At 41.5% G+C, this 18,845-nt stretch overlaps 1 long non-coding RNA gene across 1 annotated transcript; it reads right to left on the bottom strand.

Moving 5' to 3' along the window:
• Positions 1–10,645: 10,645 nt before the first annotated feature.
• On the bottom strand, positions 10,646–15,673 carry LOC124502641 (uncharacterized). Its single transcript, XR_006959962.1, has 3 exons — positions 15,649–15,673; positions 15,415–15,523; positions 10,646–12,201 (listed from the first exon to the last, which is right to left on the bottom strand). It is a non-coding gene; the product is annotated as an uncharacterized LOC124502641 (long non-coding RNA).
• Positions 15,674–18,845: the final 3,172 nt, after the last annotated feature.

Raw genomic sequence — 18,845 nt, 5'->3', positions numbered from 1 at the left:
CAAGTGTTTGGTCTCAGAAGAAAGTTAAAGTTAATCTCATCTATCCATACACTCAACTCTAAGAGAATGCATTGTTTTCCCAGCTTTAAGAGGTATCAGGTCTCTCTGTGACACCATCCCAGACCATTTTAGTCAGAAACAGGTGAAGCAGAGAATGTTATAAAATAGCCATACTGGATGAATTTCATGAGCCATTGACAACCATGACATAATCCAAAACTATTTTACAAAACATTTACATTTCTCCAGAATTAGTTTCATGAGTTCAGGGGGTTTCTACTGGGAAACTTGCTGAGGATGGGTCATGAACTTTGAATAATGTCAAGAGCTTGACCTCTAAATGTGGTTACCAGGTTGGCATTCTGACATGCTCTCCTTTGCCTCGTCACTACGGAAAGGAACAAATAAAGGTAAAATGTCATGACACCTAAACTCAAGGCAAGCATCCATGTGAAATAAAACAAGACAATATGCAAAATTATTTTATCCTCTCGTGTGCCCGGACTCAAGTCAGCTATAGTTCCTTTTTCCCTTTTGAAGTCGAAGTCAGACATTTAGCTAAATATGGTCTTTTCTCTCTTCTCAAGAACAGGTGTCCCCCAGGGCAGGCATGTACTTTCTCTCATTTTATCGCAGTTCTCTTCTATAACAGAGAACATACGTGACCAAGGGAAGACTCCGCTTAGAACGTATGTGTCCTCCAGAGGGGAGATTTTTGTACAGCTGCTTCCGCCGGGCCGTGGGAAGAGTGGATACGGAGAGGAGAATGAAGTTCTGAGCTAACATGCCACCAGGAAGGATAGGACTTGGGATGGTGCGGTAAGAGGAATTCTAAGACGGCCTTCAAGATTTGTGCCCCTGATATGCCCACCCTGTGAACCTCCTGCCATGCAGCTTGGGCAGGACCTATGAGCAAGATGATAGATAAGATGACAGGTAAGTCCTGCGTTAGAGCACCCAGAGAAACAGAACCAAAAAGAGAGATTGTAATAGGTAAATACCGTGCATAGAGATACAGATGATTGGAATTGGCTCACGTGGCCGTGGAGGCTGAGAAGTCCCCAACCTGCCACCTGCAGGGGAAGGAGGAAAGCCAGCATCACGCAGCCTGAGTCGGAAAGCTTCAGAATCAAGGGTGTTAATGATCTAAGTCCCAGAGTCCGAAGGCCTGAGAACCAGGAGGTCTGAGGTCTGAGGGGCAGGAGAAGATGAACATCCCAGCTCTAGAAAGAGAGAATTTCACCTTGCCTTGCCTTTTTTGTCTATTTAGGTGCTCAATGGCTTGGATGATGCCACATTGGTGAAGGCAGATCTTCTTCACTTAGTCTACCCATTCCAATGCTATTCCAGAAATGCTCCCAAAGGCACACCCAGAAATAATGTTTTACCAGCTCTCTGGGGATCGCTTGGCCCAGTCAAATTGACACATAAAATTAACCATCATAATTTTCACGATCCGTGTGTTATATGGCGAAGGGAAAGGGTCTTTTCGGGTATAATTAAAATCCCCAAGCAGTTGATTTTGTGTTAATCAAAAGGGAGATTATCTTGGGTGGGCCTGACCTAAGCAGGGGAGACTTTTAAAAGAGGATCTATAGGGCCAGTATAGAAGGAGTCAGAAAGATCTGAAGCAGCAGAGATGCTGCCCTGAATAACCAGGAGCAGCCACATGGCAAGGATGACGGGTGAACTCTAATTGCTGAGTATCAGTCTTCAAGCCACAAGAAATTGAATTTTGCCAGCCATTAGTGGGCACGGAGGAGGAGTCTAAGCTCCACATATTCCACACTCCCAGGCTGCTACCCTGATTTCCCAGTCGTGGGACACTGTGGAGAGGATCCTGCTAAGCTGAACCCAGACTTCTGGCCAGTGGAAACTGTGAAACAATACCTCTGTGTTCCAAGCTGCTGCAACGGTGGTTCCGTGTGATGCAGCTACGAGTAGCAAACAAATCCAGAGGGAATAAATGACGAGCACTACAGGCAAAAAGTTGGTCCAGCTGGGACCTGAGTCCTTCCAATCCGTACCCTTTCCCTGCCTTTCTCCCCCGGAGCCGTTATATTCTTCTCTTTGGAGAGGAAGGGAGTATGCCTTCTACCCATTTAGGTAACACAATAAATTCTGGTAGATACGATTTTAAAATACGAACCAATGTGTTTCTGGTCTCTCCATTCTGGCCAAGGCATCCTGGACTTTCTGTCGCCGGTAAGCACAGAAGGGAAGTCAGTTCTCAGCTCGTAAGTGTCAAACTGGGCGTTCAAAAACTCAGGGCAGGAACAGAAATGTGAGAGTGAGTATTTTGAATTTTAAACAATCCCAAATGTTGTTTTATTATAAAAGCTGAAGCTTGTGCTGTAAATAAGAGATGTGGGAACTATAGTTGGTGGTGGAAGAGCCAGTTTATCTGCCCTGGCCATGGTAATGGTTCCATGATCTGAGGCGCTACAGAGTCAGCAAGGTGCCGTCTGGTGAACTGCCTGAGAAAGTTCTATGACCCGCCCCCTCCCGCAGTGGGTCCTCTGCCTCAGAGAAGCAAACAGTAGGCTTCCCAAGAGGTCTGGGAACAAGCTGGAATCCGGCTGCCCTTCAGTTCCCAGGAGGGTCTGTGAAGGAAGCGGGTGTGGAGGGGGACACCGTCTCCCAGAGACTCTCCCCACCCGTGTGGTGTGGCCACGGAAGAACAGAGACAAGCACGGAGTCTGTGAGGCGACAGAACACGGGGGAGGGAGGAGGGGTCCTCATGCTTCCTGAAGCTCCGGGATGATGCTGGAGAGCTTCCAAACTTCTCACGAACCAAGAAAGACGGGACGGGTTGCAATAAAAGGACTTACTGACCCTTTGCTCCAGGTGACCTCCAATGCCTCTTCCAGGTCTAGTTTCTCAAAGTGTAATTAACATACACTGTTCTGTTAGTTTCAGGTGTGCCACATATCGATTCAACAATTCTGTGTATGGCTTAGCGCTCACCGCAATGAGTTGTCACCTTCTGTCACCACACAATGTTCTTGTGAGATTATCGACCGTATTCCTTCTACTGTACTTTTCATTTCCGGGACATATTTGCTTTAAAATTGTAAGTCTGTACCTCTTTTTAAAAATTTTTAAAAATATTTATTTATGTATGGGAGAGCGCAAGCAGGGGAGGGGCCGAGAGAGGGGAACAGAGGATCTGAAGCCGGCTCTGTGCTGACAGGCTGACAGCAGAGAGCCCAATGTGGGGCTCGAACTCGCCAACCGCGAGATCGTGACCTGAGCCGAAGTCGGACACTCAACTGACTGAGCCACCCAGGTGCCCCAGAAGTTTGTACTTCTTAATCCCTTTATCTGTTCCACCCATTCCCCTACCCATATTCCCTCTGGCAGCTACCAGTTTGTTCTCTGTATTTAAGAGTAGCTTTTTTGCTTTTTGTCGTTGTTGTTGTTGTTGTTGCTCATTTGTTTTGTTTCTTAGATTCCACATATAAATGAAATAATATGGTATTTGTCTTTCTCTGACTGACTTATTTCACTTAGCCATATACCCCCTAGGTCCATCCGTATTGTTGCAAATGGCAAGATCTCGTTCTTTCTTACGGCTGAGTAATATTCCATTGTGTCTATCCACCACATCTTCTTTATCCATTCACCTGTTGATGGACACTTGGGCTGCTTCCCTCTCTTGGCTCTTGTAAATAATGCTGCTAGAAACATCAAGGTGCATGTGTCTTTTTGGATTCGTGTTTCCGTTTTCTTTGGGTAAGTCCCTAATACTGGGATTACTGGATCGTATAGTATGGTACTGGCACAAAAATAGATCAGTGGGATAGAATAGAGCCCAGAAACAAACCCATGTTTATAAGGTCAATTAATCTAAAAAAACAAAAGAGGCAAAAATATACAATGGGGAAAAGACAGTCTCTTCAATAAATGACACTGAGCACGCTGGACAGTTCCAGATCTAATAATACTCCATGACTTTATAATAGATGCCCTCAGCAAGGTCTAGGGATGAACCCAAAAGTTAAAGTTAGGTGACTGAGACAGATAGCAGCTCATCTTCTTCAATTATACAGCATGTGTCACCTGCCGTGACAGTGAACAGTCTTAGCTGTTCATCCCCTGCCCTAAGCATACGGTGGAAATTTGAGACACTGGAGATTTCCTTCTTCACATGCCCTGTGTTCAGTTTTCCTTTGTACTCCCATCCACTGGATTGCGACATTTCTGAGCTGGCAGTTTGGGCCCTCGCTTCTTTCCTTCCGCACCTGACTTCTAGGAAACGGACCAGTTCCCCAGCCCTTTGGCAGTGCAGGGAGCCACATAAAGATAACCTCTGGGCACAGGGTACCTTCCCATTTTGGTAGCAGTCGCTAACGTGCATATCCTTTCAGTGGCGGCGTGGATTCGCACTCTGTGGCAGGCGTTAGCAATGCAGATTCCCTCTAACTTGTTAACACAGTGGCCTGAATCCCAAAAGATGCGGTCGGCCTTTTGTGAAGCAATGTGCAAGCATCACAACGCACCTTTAAAACTTCCTATGCTCTGCTATTACGTGATTAGTAGAGTCCGCGGAAGCTGGAGTTTTACCTGGATCGCATTCTTCTAGGACATCCCAAATCAGGCTTCGCAGGTGGTTCTGAAACGGTGACGGATCCTCAATCCCCACCGGTCAGTAACCTGCCCAGTGTGGAGTGCCACAGTGCTCTGATACAGAACGTTGCCCCACGTAGTATATATAGCATGCACAAGCACCCTAGAATATGGTTTATAGCATCTTTATTGATACTATGAATGACAGATATTAACTACCTATTATAATAGAAGAATATTATAAAACTGGGCAACATTAGATATTTCCCTGGCTGTATTTTTCTTTTCATGTACACCATAGAATGCTGTGCTGTTTTGGACTACTTAGGTTAATGTTAGTCCATTAATGAGGTTAATGTTGAACAGGCTTGAAAGATGCTTTTCCAGATTTGAGCGGTGCAGTGAGGATGGGCGGAAGAAGATACGTAGGCTGAGAGTATCCTCTTTGCCCTTCAACAATGTGTTGAGAACATCTTCAGTGTAGATATTATCACTTATTTCCATATATATCAAGCACCGCCCTCAACTTTTCCACACCTCTTTAGCTCCTTTTTATACAGCCTTTATGGCCCTTAGAAATTCCATGTAAGTAGTAGAGATATTATTAAATTCCATCTAAGTAGTAGAGATATTATTTTCGTTACCTGATTTGCTGCAACTTAAGGGCAATGACATTGAACTTCTCGTTTATGATCACTCCGCAGTGTCTAGCAAAGATGTATTTGCTATATATTTCTGGCTGGATAAATAGTTTTGAATGAATGAGTGAGTGAGTGAGTGAGTGAATGAATGAAACTCAATGTAAACCAGAACTACCCAGTGGGCTTTACCCTGGCTGTCACTATTCTTCACTAAATGTGCCTTTGGCCAGCCCCATATCTGAACGCCCGATGTCAAACACGGATCAGATTCAAACTTACAATTATAAAACAAATATGCCCCAGAAATGAAAGGTACAGTAAAGGGAATACGGTCAATAATATCACAAGAACATTGTGTGGTGACAGACGGTGACAACTTAATTGTGGTGAGCACTAAGTCATACACAGAATTGTTGAATCTGACCAAACACATTAAGGATGCTGAAGACGAATGTTCCCGGCGACTATTTGGTAGGCTGGACGTGTGTTAGGTCCTCCTCTGCCATCTTGTACATGGTCTACCAATGACCCCTTTCAGTGTGGAAGAATTACATTACATCATCTGTAGGCCCGTGAAACAAACTCTAAGGTGTGTGGTTAAAATCTTACCAGAAGCAAGTTGGTGTCATCAAAGTTAAGTCAAAAGCAGAAGACAGGTAGAAATTTCTGACAGGGAGTGGCAGACCGAACTCGCAACTGGTGCCTTCCCCGGAAAATTGTCGTGAGGCTGTCATCTCTGACGTATACTATGAATGCACACCCAGGTGCCTTTCAATCCCCTTCAAATTTGGGGCTGCCTCTTCCCGCTCTTTCTCTTCAATATTTGGCTTACGCCCCTATGTCTACAGAGAAAGCCAGGATCAAATGATGGTCGTCTTACTTTTTTATATATTGAGGCAGGTGGTCAAGGAAAATCTCGTGAGTGCCTTCTAGATGACAGACATGTGCCAGGTGCTGAGAAAACAGCAAACAGACCGATGCCATCCTTTCTTGGAGTCACTGCAGATCCACACAGGCTGAATACACAGCGAATCTCTGAGATTCTTAAAGGAAACTAGCATTCACAGTTTTGTTTGTTTGTTTGTTTGTTTTAATGAAAATTTTATTTCAGGTCCAAAAGGTGAGCGACAAGATCGTAATTCCAACAGAGGATGTAAAAGGTTTGGGTCGAATCTTGAAATGGCAAATAAAAGGACTCCATTCTCTAGCACTGTTTGATGGTTATAGTTGAAATGCCCCTTACAAATTTAGTTTGACCTTTCAAAATTAATTAATATACAAGCCTTGGAAGAAACTCAGGAGCAGCGAGATCCTCAGGACAGTGAGAGTTTGGGTTTTTTTCCTTCTGAATGTACTATGTGATATTAGGACACAAAATGAGCGGTGTTTCTAGCTATTAAAAACCGCTTTTATCTATGTTTTATCTGCCAATGGACCGGAAGGGTTTTTCAGTCTCACGCAATCTGTGATTCAGGAACAAATTACACAACAGCTTCGTTGCAGAATATTTTTAAATGAGTCGTGTTCGTGTGCTAGAACTTTTAGGAAATCGTCATTGTATTTTTTCCCCTTGTTATTGCTGCTGTTTTCATGTATTCTCGTCCCTCCTCATCGTGTTCTCTATCTTTTCCTTTGTCTCTGTTTCGAAATAATTTTCAATCCTTCTTTAGATCTTCAGCAGAATCACCAGATCTCATCATGGAGGCAACATGTGGGAAATGTGCACGGGTCTGATCCAGAAGAGGCATAATTCATTGCCTCTAACATTTGACTGTCTAGAACCGAGTCGCATGGCCTAACGGGAAGCAAAGGAGCCTCGAGCATATTCTAGACATATGCCCGGTGCTTCCGTTTCACATCAAAATGAGGTAAAATGGATTTTGGTAGGCAACTGTAGTCCCCAACTCAACCACCATGCTTACGGTTTCTTATGATATTTCCGGTATCTTACTAAGAAGACCAGTTAAGAAGATAAAAACAAAGAGAAACTATTTTTTAAGTGATAACATAATAAAATAGATTTTACATGACAAATATATTTCATTAACCTACTGGAAATTGTAATCTTACATGGGACTAGGTTGAGACACAGACCCAAAACTGAATTACTTAAGAGTGGATATAATCAATGTTAATTTCTTCCTCTCGATGTTGGTTATGAAAAACCTTGAACGTTTCTCCCAAACCAATAGCTATATGATCTAAAATTGAGGGCAAGAAAAGTATGCAAACCTCTAGTGTCTCATTTTTTCTATTCTTCAATGCAAATTTTTATGTTCACAAGTAATATTACATCACTGAGCTCAACAATTCTGGGAAAGGAGTCAACTTCCTTTGTTGCTGTAACTTTCTCCTTCCGGCCACCTTCACCAAATCTACAAAGTGGTATGAGCGCAGAGAAATGACGGTGTCATTTTCAAGGCGCTGGACATCAATTTTGCTTTCCAGATAAGCACTATATGAACCTACCGGAACAGGGCGGTGTTTTCAATGCCCATGTGTGACAGAAGCCAAAAGGTTTTAAAGCAAACACACAAACGTGTCATCTAATAGTCCATCAGCCAGCCCTTGCCACACCGATAAACCTTTTATCTCTCTTTCCCAGATTTTAATCAGCAGCTTGGTTTGCATGTTTCTTGTGTCACTGCAGCAACGAACCTAACGGGGATTCTTTATGCCCTGAGAAATCAACTCATCTGAGCCTAAATGAAACATTTCACTGTCTTGTTTTATCTCCCTCTCTATTCACATTAACATAATAGCTTTTAATTGGATTGTATTTGTGATTAGAGTCAGCAAAGGTGGCATTCTCTCAGAGGAAATTGACCGAGAGGCAAATGTCTGAGACTCCATCTGGGGGACCGTTCTCAGCTCTTGCCCAGGGAAAGATGCTGCAGGAAACCCAGCCTCGGGAGTCACCGGACAACTCGCTTTCCCTGACAACTCCCGGTGCAAGTCTGCTCTGCTTCTCATAAAGACTTACAGACTCAAGTATCTGAAATACTCTATTAGTATTCAAATGCGCATTCTCAAAAATAGTGTATTGACAAAAGGATGCTATAAGTGAGGGAATTGTGATATAACCCCAGGTGTAGGGGGCCTCCACCCAAAGCTGACACCCGAAGCTGAATCTGAAAATCAAATGACTGGCATGTATGATATATAGATACATAGGAAATACACCTTTGTATCAGAAAAACATTATAAATGAAATTACAACTAACCGAGTAAATACATTTGTAATTTATGTCACCACTCCAGGGCTACTATCCTTAATATACAAATTCCAACAAATTAATTGAAAAAAAATACCAATGGCACATATGGATAAATGATACAAAAGGGAATTTGCTAAAGAGGTACAAATGTCCACCTAGCATATGAAAACAAATACTCTTCGGGACTGGAAGACATTTAAATTAAGACAACATTTCTTACCTTGCAAATAAACGAACAAATAAATCAGGTGTTTAATGCTTCCAGAGAACAAAGTATAAATACTTTTCAACATCCAACATACTTCCAAAAATTCTAGCAATTGGACCAAACCAGGAAACGCGAGGGATGCACATTGGAAAGGAAGTGGTAAAACTGTGTGCACGTTTCTGTATATATTTATGTATGTAGAGAATTCTGAAGAATCCACCCAAAACTATTAGAGCTAATAAATCAGCGAGGTTACAATGCAAGATCAATGTACAGAAATCAACTGTATTTCTATATACTATCAATGAACAATCTGAAAACAAAAAGTGAGAAAACAGCTCGATTTATAATAGCAACCACAAGAATTAGGTACTTGGAAATAGATTTAACAAAAGATGTGCAAGATTTTCATATCGTAAACTATAAAATACTGCTGAAAGAAACTTAAAAAGACCTACGTAAGTTGAAAGACACCCCGTTTTCACAGATTTGAAAATGTACTATTGTTGAAGTGGCCATGCTCCTCCAAATGGATGTACAGATTCAGTGGAATCCATGTCAAAATTTGAGATATTGTAGAAGTTGACACGCCGATTCTAAAATTCATATGGAAATTCAAGGAACCCAGGTGCCCAAAATAAATCATTTTAAGAGAAAAATACAATGGGGAACTCACACTTCCTTATTCCCAACTTTACCACACTGCTAAAATTTTCAAGACAGTGTTGTACTGGCGTAAAAGATTAGCATATAGATCAATGGAGTAGACTTGGGAGTCCAGAAATAAGCCCTTATTTTGATACTCGATTTATTTTTGACAAGAGAATGCATACAAGGCCAGATGGTATATCACATGTTAAGAGTACTATTTCTAAGTTATTCCCCGATGTCAGTGCAAAATGCTCCTCCCTTTGATCTGAGTAACAACAATAAAACCCATCTCAGAAATCAACTCAAGCATATGCATACCTATTGCCCACCTCCCCCCCAACCCCAGCATCACATCAGACACACATAGAATAATCCTTTGGAGACAATCATCACAAAAGGAAAAACTAGGAACGGCTAAATCACTTCCGTCCCATTGAAAGATTCAAAGCCAACCTGTAACAAATTTAGAAGCCCAATAGTTGCCAAAGGTAGACAATGAAGTTCAATGCATCACTTTTATTTTTTGAATGTATTCACTTGCTTATTTCACACAAATGCACATTCTAGACCTACTATGTATCAGATGTTATGCTAGACACTGGGAATGGAAAGAATATTTCACACAAATGCACATTCTAGATCTCCAGCAAACCCACAGTTTAGTCAGGGCCAGGAAATTCATTCACCTGCTGGTTTCCACCTAGATCAAGAACCAGATGTTGTGCTTATTTTTTAAGATATGAAAACATTTAGAACATAGCCCTGCATATAAGGAATACACAGCCCTCTGTAAGAGGGGATGAACAGATAGGTAGAAAAATTAGGTAAATTGAAAGATGATAGATGATAGATAGAAAATAAGTAAAATAAAACTGTACACATGCAATATAAAACATCTTTACGGGGTTTGGTATAGTCACAAAGGTTGGCATGGTGAATTCTAGGGAGGAAGAAGAGGTTCAAGGAGTCTGAACTTAATTCCATAGGCAATAGTAAGTCTCCAACCCAGAAAGGGCAATTTCATTTTGCTCTGGCCCCTGGTCCAGAGAAAATAAATACCATTGACTTGATGTCACTACAAGTGTAAGCGACATTATTTCTATCCTGTAAAAAAATAATAGCAGCTATTAGAAAGATTTTTCCTAAGCTTTATTTGCAGTTGTAAACTAAACAGATACTTGTAAAAAATGGCCACTTAAAATGTTAATTTTATGAATGTTTACAATAATCAAAGTCAAAGGATTAACAAGCCTAAGGGGAAGGTGATGGAGAAAGAATGGAAAATTAATTCAGTGTCTTACAAAGTATGAAGGAATCCTATGTATTTACAAAATAATAACAATAGTTAAGCCCATGAATATAAGATACTTGTGTTTTTATTACATTTTTCAAAAAAAAAATTGCAAGTTAGGAAGTGTACTATAAAAAGGCAAGAGTCAGACTATGAATCAATGTCTCCAACTTAGCCAAAGCCAGATGGGAGTTTTCCACTGGGGGTCCCTCTTTCTGCTTTCTCACCAAAGGCTCTCTAGATTTCCCTGGATGATTTTCGCCGCATAAGACAATATCCCTGCGGTTTCAAAAGAATGCCATTTCAACTTGTTTCTGGCAGAATCTAGTCTCTCTATACGTTATTTGCGATTTGAGGATTCTCCAAAAAGCCTAATTTGTGATTCTCAGGTCTTCTGATCCTGCGTGTTGAATTCACAGAAGTCCTTCCGATACCTACTGCGCAGGTAGGTTCAGTAACCATAGCAGTGGCTGCGTCCTGACCAAACACCATGCATCCATTTCCTGAGGATGCCATGCCCAGCCAGCCCCACAAAGAGCAGCTTCTACAAAAGCAAATTCTTCATGCCTGAAACGTAGAAAAATGGAAGCAGGTTCTGATGGTCATGATAGGATTTCCTAAATAGTCTAAAGAAGACACCCCATTTCCTAAAAACTTGATATAATTAAAGAAACAAGAACACGTCTGCTGAGACCCACAACTCAAGGGCCCGTCTACATTGAGAAAAGACCACTGTTACAGAGATGGCGGTTATTGCCGCCATCTTCCTGAACGTCCATTACTTCCTTGGCGCTCAGGGAAGCACATTCCATACGTCTCGGGTAATTTCATTCACTCCTTACAGCAACTCTTCAGGAATCCATCGCTCTCTTCATTTTACAGAAAAGGGAACAGGTTTGCAGCCTTACGTGACCTGCCTAAAGTTGCCCAGTTGGATGGCAGAGAAGAGGTTCAAGCCTCCGCCCATCAGACTCCAAAAGAAGTTTTCAGAGAGTTCAGATGAGTTCTGTGTGAGTTGTTTTTTGGTATCCTTATACTTGCCTCACTCGGCCTGAACTTTATCCTCCGAAAGAATAGCTGAAGAGCAGAATCAGTACACTCTGGTTCTTCTAAGAAGCACCAAGGGAACTTCAGTGTCCTTCCGCTGTATTGTCACTACATGGTGGCAGAGTCTGGACCCACAGTACTTGCCACGGCCGCTCTCAACATTCTAGTATCTAGAACTTTAAACTTGGTCATAAACTGAAAGAGAGGGGCTGCCTGCGAGCTCAGTAAGACCATACAGTATGTTCTAGGTAATGTTTTCTGCATGCTTATGGAATGACACTAACTCCAGAGCCAAGGGTAGTGACGCGTGCCTGTCACCACTGCTGTTTCCCAAGGGCCTTGAGAACCAGGCCCACAAGTGTGAAAAGTCTCTGGTAAGTTCAGCATACGTGTGTGTCATTGGGAGTCTTCTCCCTACTGGTCTTAGCTCCACCTCCCAGACCAGTTTCCTTTTCTACCTGACAGTGTAGCAACAATTTCAAAACTGGTTTAACTGTCGTGTCACGTTGGTGTTTTATTTTTCTATAAAGATTTCTCCTTGAGGAAAACAGCCTTCGTCAACAACAACCGGCCTGTCTGTAAAAACAAACAAACAAACAAAAAACAGCAAGCTTAAATTTTTCCTGCCATTTGGCTTTCTCTTCTCTCAGGTAAACGTTGTTCCCAACACATGGCCACTCTGTCCCTGACAAACTGGGGTTTGCCTTTGCAATGCTACCTTTCATAGAAGAAGAAAAAAGAAAGAAAAGGAAGAGGAATGGAGGAAGTAAGGGTATTGCTGGAGAGGTGACACCCTCCTAAGGCTGCATCTCAGAGACCCATTGGGCTTTCCTCCAGCAAGTGGTCAGCCACTCCCTAAAGCTCCCAATCTGTGAGTCTTAGAGGGTTTTTTTATTTTTTTTAATGTTTATTCATTTTTGAGAGAGAGCATCAGCAGGGGAGTGGCAAACAGAGAGGGACAGAGAGAGAATTCCAAGCACCCTCCATGCTGTCAGCACAGAGCCTGACGTGAGGCTCGAACTCACGAGCCATGAGATCATGACCTGAGCTGAAGTCGGACACTCAACCGACTGAGCCACCCAGGTGCCCCTCTTAGATGCTCCATCACATTGAAAATTGGACACATGCCTACCCCTTCTGCCCATTCATGAATTTTCCCCTGGAAAATAACTACTTGAAACTAATAGGAAAACTCAAGCCCGTGGAAGCTTTTTCTAGGTCAGGTTTTTGTTCTTGCTGTAAAGCAAAATATAAAAGTGTAAAATCCAAGGTTTGACCTCTGAATCTTTTTCATCACATGGATCTTAAATTTTAACAACTTACCCTTGAGATGCTGTCCTTGTTTTTCTGTCCCTTGTTTCCTATCATTTTTGATGCCAAAGCTTTTTGTAGCCTTTTCTGAAAATTACTTTTTTGTGATTAAAATACAATTTTCAAAGGCTTCCAAACCACCACTTGCTTTATTTTGGCAAAAAAAAAAAACAAAACAAGACAAAACAACCCTCCCACCTCCCAAATATTGCTGATAAATCAACAAGACTGGAATTAGAGCTCTTTCTCTATAAGAGTACGTGGCTTTCCAGGTAATGTCTTGGGTTTCTGTAACTCGGGTGGGAATAAAAGTCAGACAGGGATCCAGGCTAAATGAGCTTTTTAAAAAGTGTTTCTTGAGTGGTAGTACACTTTGACAACAAATGCCAAGAAAATAGGCTTCTCATGTCTAATCAATCTTTCCCAAATGCCTCATCAAAAGGGATCTTGGCGAACAGGTTTAAGCAACGAATATCGCCGGAATTCTAAGTGAGTAAATATGCTCTTACCAATGGTTTTAAAAAGAAAGCCAGGTGAATTTCCAACAAGATGTCTCCCCCCCCCACCCCCCCAGTGAAGGAGTGTTTACAAGTCTCCATCCAGGTTTGTGTCCAGGCAGGTGCTCTGATTGGAGGTGTACATCCAGAGACGCTTCCAGAACTTAACAGAAAACACTATCCTGGTTGCTATTTGTTTGTTTGTATGTTTGCTCGTTTTCATTTCTCTGACTAAAGATTGCTACTGAGGCACTTGAAAGAAGCATAGGGTAGAGTGTCATTGGTGGTACTGCACATCTTGGAGGTAAGAACGTGAGTACCCCGAGACGTTGTATCACTCTCGTCCCATTTGTTTCTTTGATCCTTACCGGACACCACTCGCTGATACCACACATCATATTTCCAGTTCACCGAGTGGCACAATATTCTCCAAAATGATGTCTGCACACTTCCAGGCAAGCACAAGATGATAACAGAACCAAAATGTATTGAGCACCTAATATATGCCCGGCTGTGTGTCAAGCGCATACATACATTTTCCCATTTAATCCTTGTAATATCCGTGAGAGAGAAATATCATTAATCCCATTGACAATTGAGGAGACCGGGAGCTAAGTCACTCAAACAGAATCCGAGTCATCAGGTGTTAGAGCCTTATCATGTGTGTTCTCCATCCATGCAGTTTCCATCTTCCGTGACTCTGCAGTCTTGTTGAAGAAATAAGACATTGCTACCCAAAATGCTGGCCAAAACTTCCCCCAACACACACACACACACACACACACACACACAGAATAGCACAACTAAATAATATATTGAAAGGGAAATATAGCATTACCATTATTACTAAGAGTTTTGAGCAATTCAAGAGGAGAAAATTTTAAAACCTAGTGAAGAACATCTTTAAAAGGGGAGAAGAAATGGAATTGGTTTGGTCTGGCAGGTGGGATTGGAAGATCAGGAGGGTTTCCAGGGTCGTACAGAGGACCTTGAGGTCATGTTGACATTATACAATGTGGACGCTTCCATTTGATCAACAGCTTCAGTAGCAAGAAGTCATGCTTTCTATGGATGCAAATGGCGAGGTGAAATGCAGTTCCCCGTGTGGAATCTCATCGAAATGTATTAACTTTGACCCTGGAGTTCCATTTCTAGAAATCTTTACCCAAGACAAAAGAAGAGATTCAGGAAAAAAAAATGAACTCATTCAAAACATGTATGTTGAGCATCGCTGTGTGCTGGCTTTCCAGGTAATGTCTTGGACCCTATGACATAGCAGCAAACCACACCAGGAAGTTGCTCTCGGACTTTCGAAGAGTCTTTCCTGAAGCATTACTTACAAGACCACCACCACCACCAGCTGGTTCCAAACTACATGTCCGACAACAGGGGGGTGTTTAAATAAACCGTATCATGTCCATAGGACTAAACCCTAAGCAGCCATGAAAAATCATGTTTTCAAGTATATTTAAGAGCACCAAGAGATATTCCCGGTAATGCATCACAAACAAACAAACAGATCTTTCCCCCTGGGGCTAAGTAGCTTGCCAGGTCAAATTTTAGGCTTCTCTAATTCCGCTGGGAATAAAAATCTAAGAGAGATTCAGGCCAAGTAGGTTTTTCAGTCGGTCCTGCTTGCATTATGATCCCCAATTTTCAAAATATGTATGATAGTATTCCAATTCTAAATGCCTATTTATAGTGATAGCTAACTGAGCGTAGTTATTCCTGGTGGCAGCATTACATTTAATTTTTATTTTCTTATTTATATGTCTATGTTTTCTAAAAAATGTGCAATGTTTTCTGACCAAAAAAAATTTTTTTAAATAAAAGAACAGAGATGAGTACTGAGTAAGGTATGGAATTGTTGAATCGTTATATTGCACGCCTGAAATTAACCTAACACTGTCTGTTAATTACACTTCAATTAAAAAAAAAAAGAGGAAGGAAAAAGAAAGAACAGGAATTAAGACAATCTCACCCACATAATTTGTTGCCCTTCCTTCAAATGGCATCAGAATAACTGTGATATTTCCTTACACTGGAGGTCTCTCCCAAGTGTCTCCCAAGTGTCTTCAGAGGTACAGCTCCTGTTTGTGGAATAACTGCCTTTACCATAGAAGTACAACGGAATTATTTTAAATGGTAAGATTCAGTTAATGCCATTTCTCGCTCAGTTGGTCTCCTGTCCAGAAACTGGATCTGCCAGTTGTACCTCTCAGAGAGCCTGAAGTGAATCAGCCCATCCAGGTTTTGTGGTTCCACGTCCATCATGTCTGGGCAGTTCCATCTTGAGAGACAAACAGCCTTTCAGCGAATTTACAAGGTGGATTGCAAGAACCTTGCAAAGTTCAGGAAACCACAAGTCACATAAGAAATAAGACTAAGGTTGCCGGCTTCCTAAAATTTCTTCTGAAAAACAAAGTGACTAATAGTGAAGATATTTCTGTAAAGACTCTCAACACAAAGTAAGCATTTAATAACATTCGTTTCTATCCTCCTTCCTTATCTGTTTTAATCATATCTTAAGACAACATGCACTCATAAACTTTCATAACTAAGTCAGATTGTCAGAAACGTTGCCACCATGATAATATGGTTGCACAAAGTTTAGGCCATGAAAGGTTGGGATTTTTTTTTTCCTTTTTAATGACCTAATAGTCAACACTCTTGGAATACATCACATATATGGAAGGAGACGATAATTGGTAAGAGTTTGTATTTATAGTTGACAAATGATTTCTTTTTCCATTAAAAGAAGAAAATCTACGCTAAGGATGTGTGGGGGCAGGCATGATTACGTCAGGTTACTCATTCCAATGAGGGTGAGAAGTCTTGCTTCAAAAGGAATTTCATTATGCCTTGTCCCCTTTTCATATTCAAACACGGGAGTCAGGATTGAAACCCTGGATTTTTCGGATGTCTGCATTCTAAAAGATTTTGTTTATGTTAAGGCTTAGGTCACTTTAATAGGTATGTTTTAAGGAAAACATTACCTTTGTATGACCTCTGGGATTTGAAGGTGAAAACTCAGTCACTGGAAAAAAAAGTTGTCGTGGATGAAATCTCCAACCTTAAAGACAGTCATCCTGTGACTGTCTTCCTACAGCAATAAAAAACATTGAACCACAGCTGGGGCAAAGTAGGTTCTGATGGATCATGATTCTTAACTAGAGAAACACAGACTGGCTAAAACAAAACAAAACAAAACAAAACACCCATGGTAAAGGAAAATAAACTAGCAGAATTTTCTAGAAGCAGCAAAACATTTTCAGGAAGCAGGTTCTAACCTCCCCCCACCCCATTCTTAAATTGTTATTATAAGCTAAGCATTTTACCTCCAGAGGGAAGAATAAATTTCTGCTGGTTATCATATATCAGAATTACACAGGACATCATCTGTTAATGATCATTTATTCCTAGCTACTTGAAGAATAATACCCAGTAATTATAGCAAATGTAAGTCAAATAGTAATAGCATACTTTACATAGTATAGTAATTATAAGTTATGTCCATGCATCTGGGACAAGGGTCTTTTATGCTCGGTATTAAATCTGAACTGCAATTTATTCATAATACCACGGCTAGGATTGAAGAAAGGAAGCTTGCCTGTAGAAAGGAGACCTGTCCCCCGTTTACATTTCCAATAAGTCATTTGAAGAAAACTGCTCTTTGCATGCCTTGCTAAACCCAATTACCACCAAGACATCATAAACAAATATTCATTGCATTTACAGCTGGTTCTTTATTGCACAATGCAAAATGTATTGTTAAAATTTAAACCATTTAAAGGGAGTAAGCGCCCAGATTTCTGCATTCATTTAAAATTTAATTGAAAAAAAACTCAAGCATGTGTTGCAATATTTTCTTATTTGGAGACTGCTGCTAAATGAACAATCATATAATACTCTCAAGTCTAGCAAAAGTCAGATAGAAATGTGGGCATCTCTGGCTTTGATATTTCATAATGCAGGAACCTATCAGTTCACTTAAGTGAAGCGAGATTAAATAAAAGTTTTATAAAAAATTCTAAGATAAGATGGAACCATTACAAATGACAATAACTTAGGGCGCCCGGGTGGCTGAGTCGGTTGGGCCTCCGACTTCGGCTCAGGTCATGATCTCACAGTCCGTGAGTTCGAGCCCTATGTCAGTCTCTGTCCTGACCGCTCAGAGCCTGGAGCCCGTTTTGGATTCTGTGTCTCCCTCTCCCTATGCCCCTCCCCCACGCATACCCGCGCACCGTCTCTGGCTCTCAAAAAATAAGTAAACATTTCAAAAATTAAAAAATATGACAATAACTTGATTCATTAAAAGAAAATAAAAGATTCTTCAAGGCTCTGCCTCAGGCTTATCCAACAGCTCCAGCCACGCTGAAAGAATCCCCCTCTAGGCCTTCTATCCTACAATGAAATTGCTCTTTGGTGACAGAAACCCAGCACTCAGGTTTTACGTTAAATCCTCTTCCTTAATTCTTCCTCCGAGAAGCCTTCCATGCCCCCTCTCCAATCATCTTATGTTACGCCCCACTGATGGCCTCCATTAACATCCTTTGCCTTTCTCTGATTGTCATTTGTATCGTATTTCATTGCAACTGCTTGTTTATTTCTCTACTAATCTCTTCTCATGGGGGGCGCGGGCAGGAGCATTGTTCCAGCTCAAGGCCAAACGCCAAACGTCTGGTACCTACCACAGTGACTGGCACAGAGCATGAGCCCAGTAGACATTTGTTTTGTTAATGAATGACCCTAGGTCTGCGGTCTCCTGTTGCTGTCCAGAGAAAAGCTTTGGAGATGGGGTGGGGAGGGCAAGGTTGCCGGCACGGGCCAGGGAATATCAGGCAGTGTGCTGGGAAGAAGTCTACCCAGGTCCCATGAAGTTTGATCGTTTAATCCGTAAGCAGGTTTCTTTTTCACCCTGTCTCCATTCCCTGTCCTTTGCTTGCCTGATTTTATGTATCAGAGCTTCTCACATGCTAATGTTTATTAATGAAATTCCATGAAGGGCATTTGCCATGCTTATTTGCTCACAGAAACTTTTGTTCTGAGAGCGCCTACCTACTAAGATATATGTGGTGCCCAGGAAACGTAATGGGAGAGCTGTCCTGAGTAACTCTTTCTGTGGTATTATATTTAGCTCTGCATCTATAACATGAGAATAAAACTTGTCTGCAATGATCTGATAGGAACAATACAGATGTTATTATGAATCAAAGCATCTACTGATCCCGCTGATCTATTGCATGATAAGGACTTGCATGACACCGCACAGGAGGGAGGGATTTCTTGACTGAAAAAGGAAAAGGCTCCACATAGAAACATCTCTGTGCATCATGAATTTTAATTCTTCTACAGATTTCCAGACTCCCATTTGTTTATCATCCAATAGTATTTATTAAGCAAGTGCTTCAT

The sequence above is a fragment of the Lynx rufus genome, unplaced genomic scaffold (assembly GCF_022079265.1).
Source record: "Lynx rufus isolate CCGP_SWC_20201006 ecotype Redwood Valley unplaced genomic scaffold, mLynRuf1.p SCAF_7, whole genome shotgun sequence".
Taxonomy (NCBI): domain Eukaryota; kingdom Metazoa; phylum Chordata; class Mammalia; order Carnivora; family Felidae; genus Lynx; species Lynx rufus.
The sequence above is the reverse complement of the archived record's forward strand: the minus strand, read 5'-3'. Positions and strand labels throughout refer to the sequence as shown.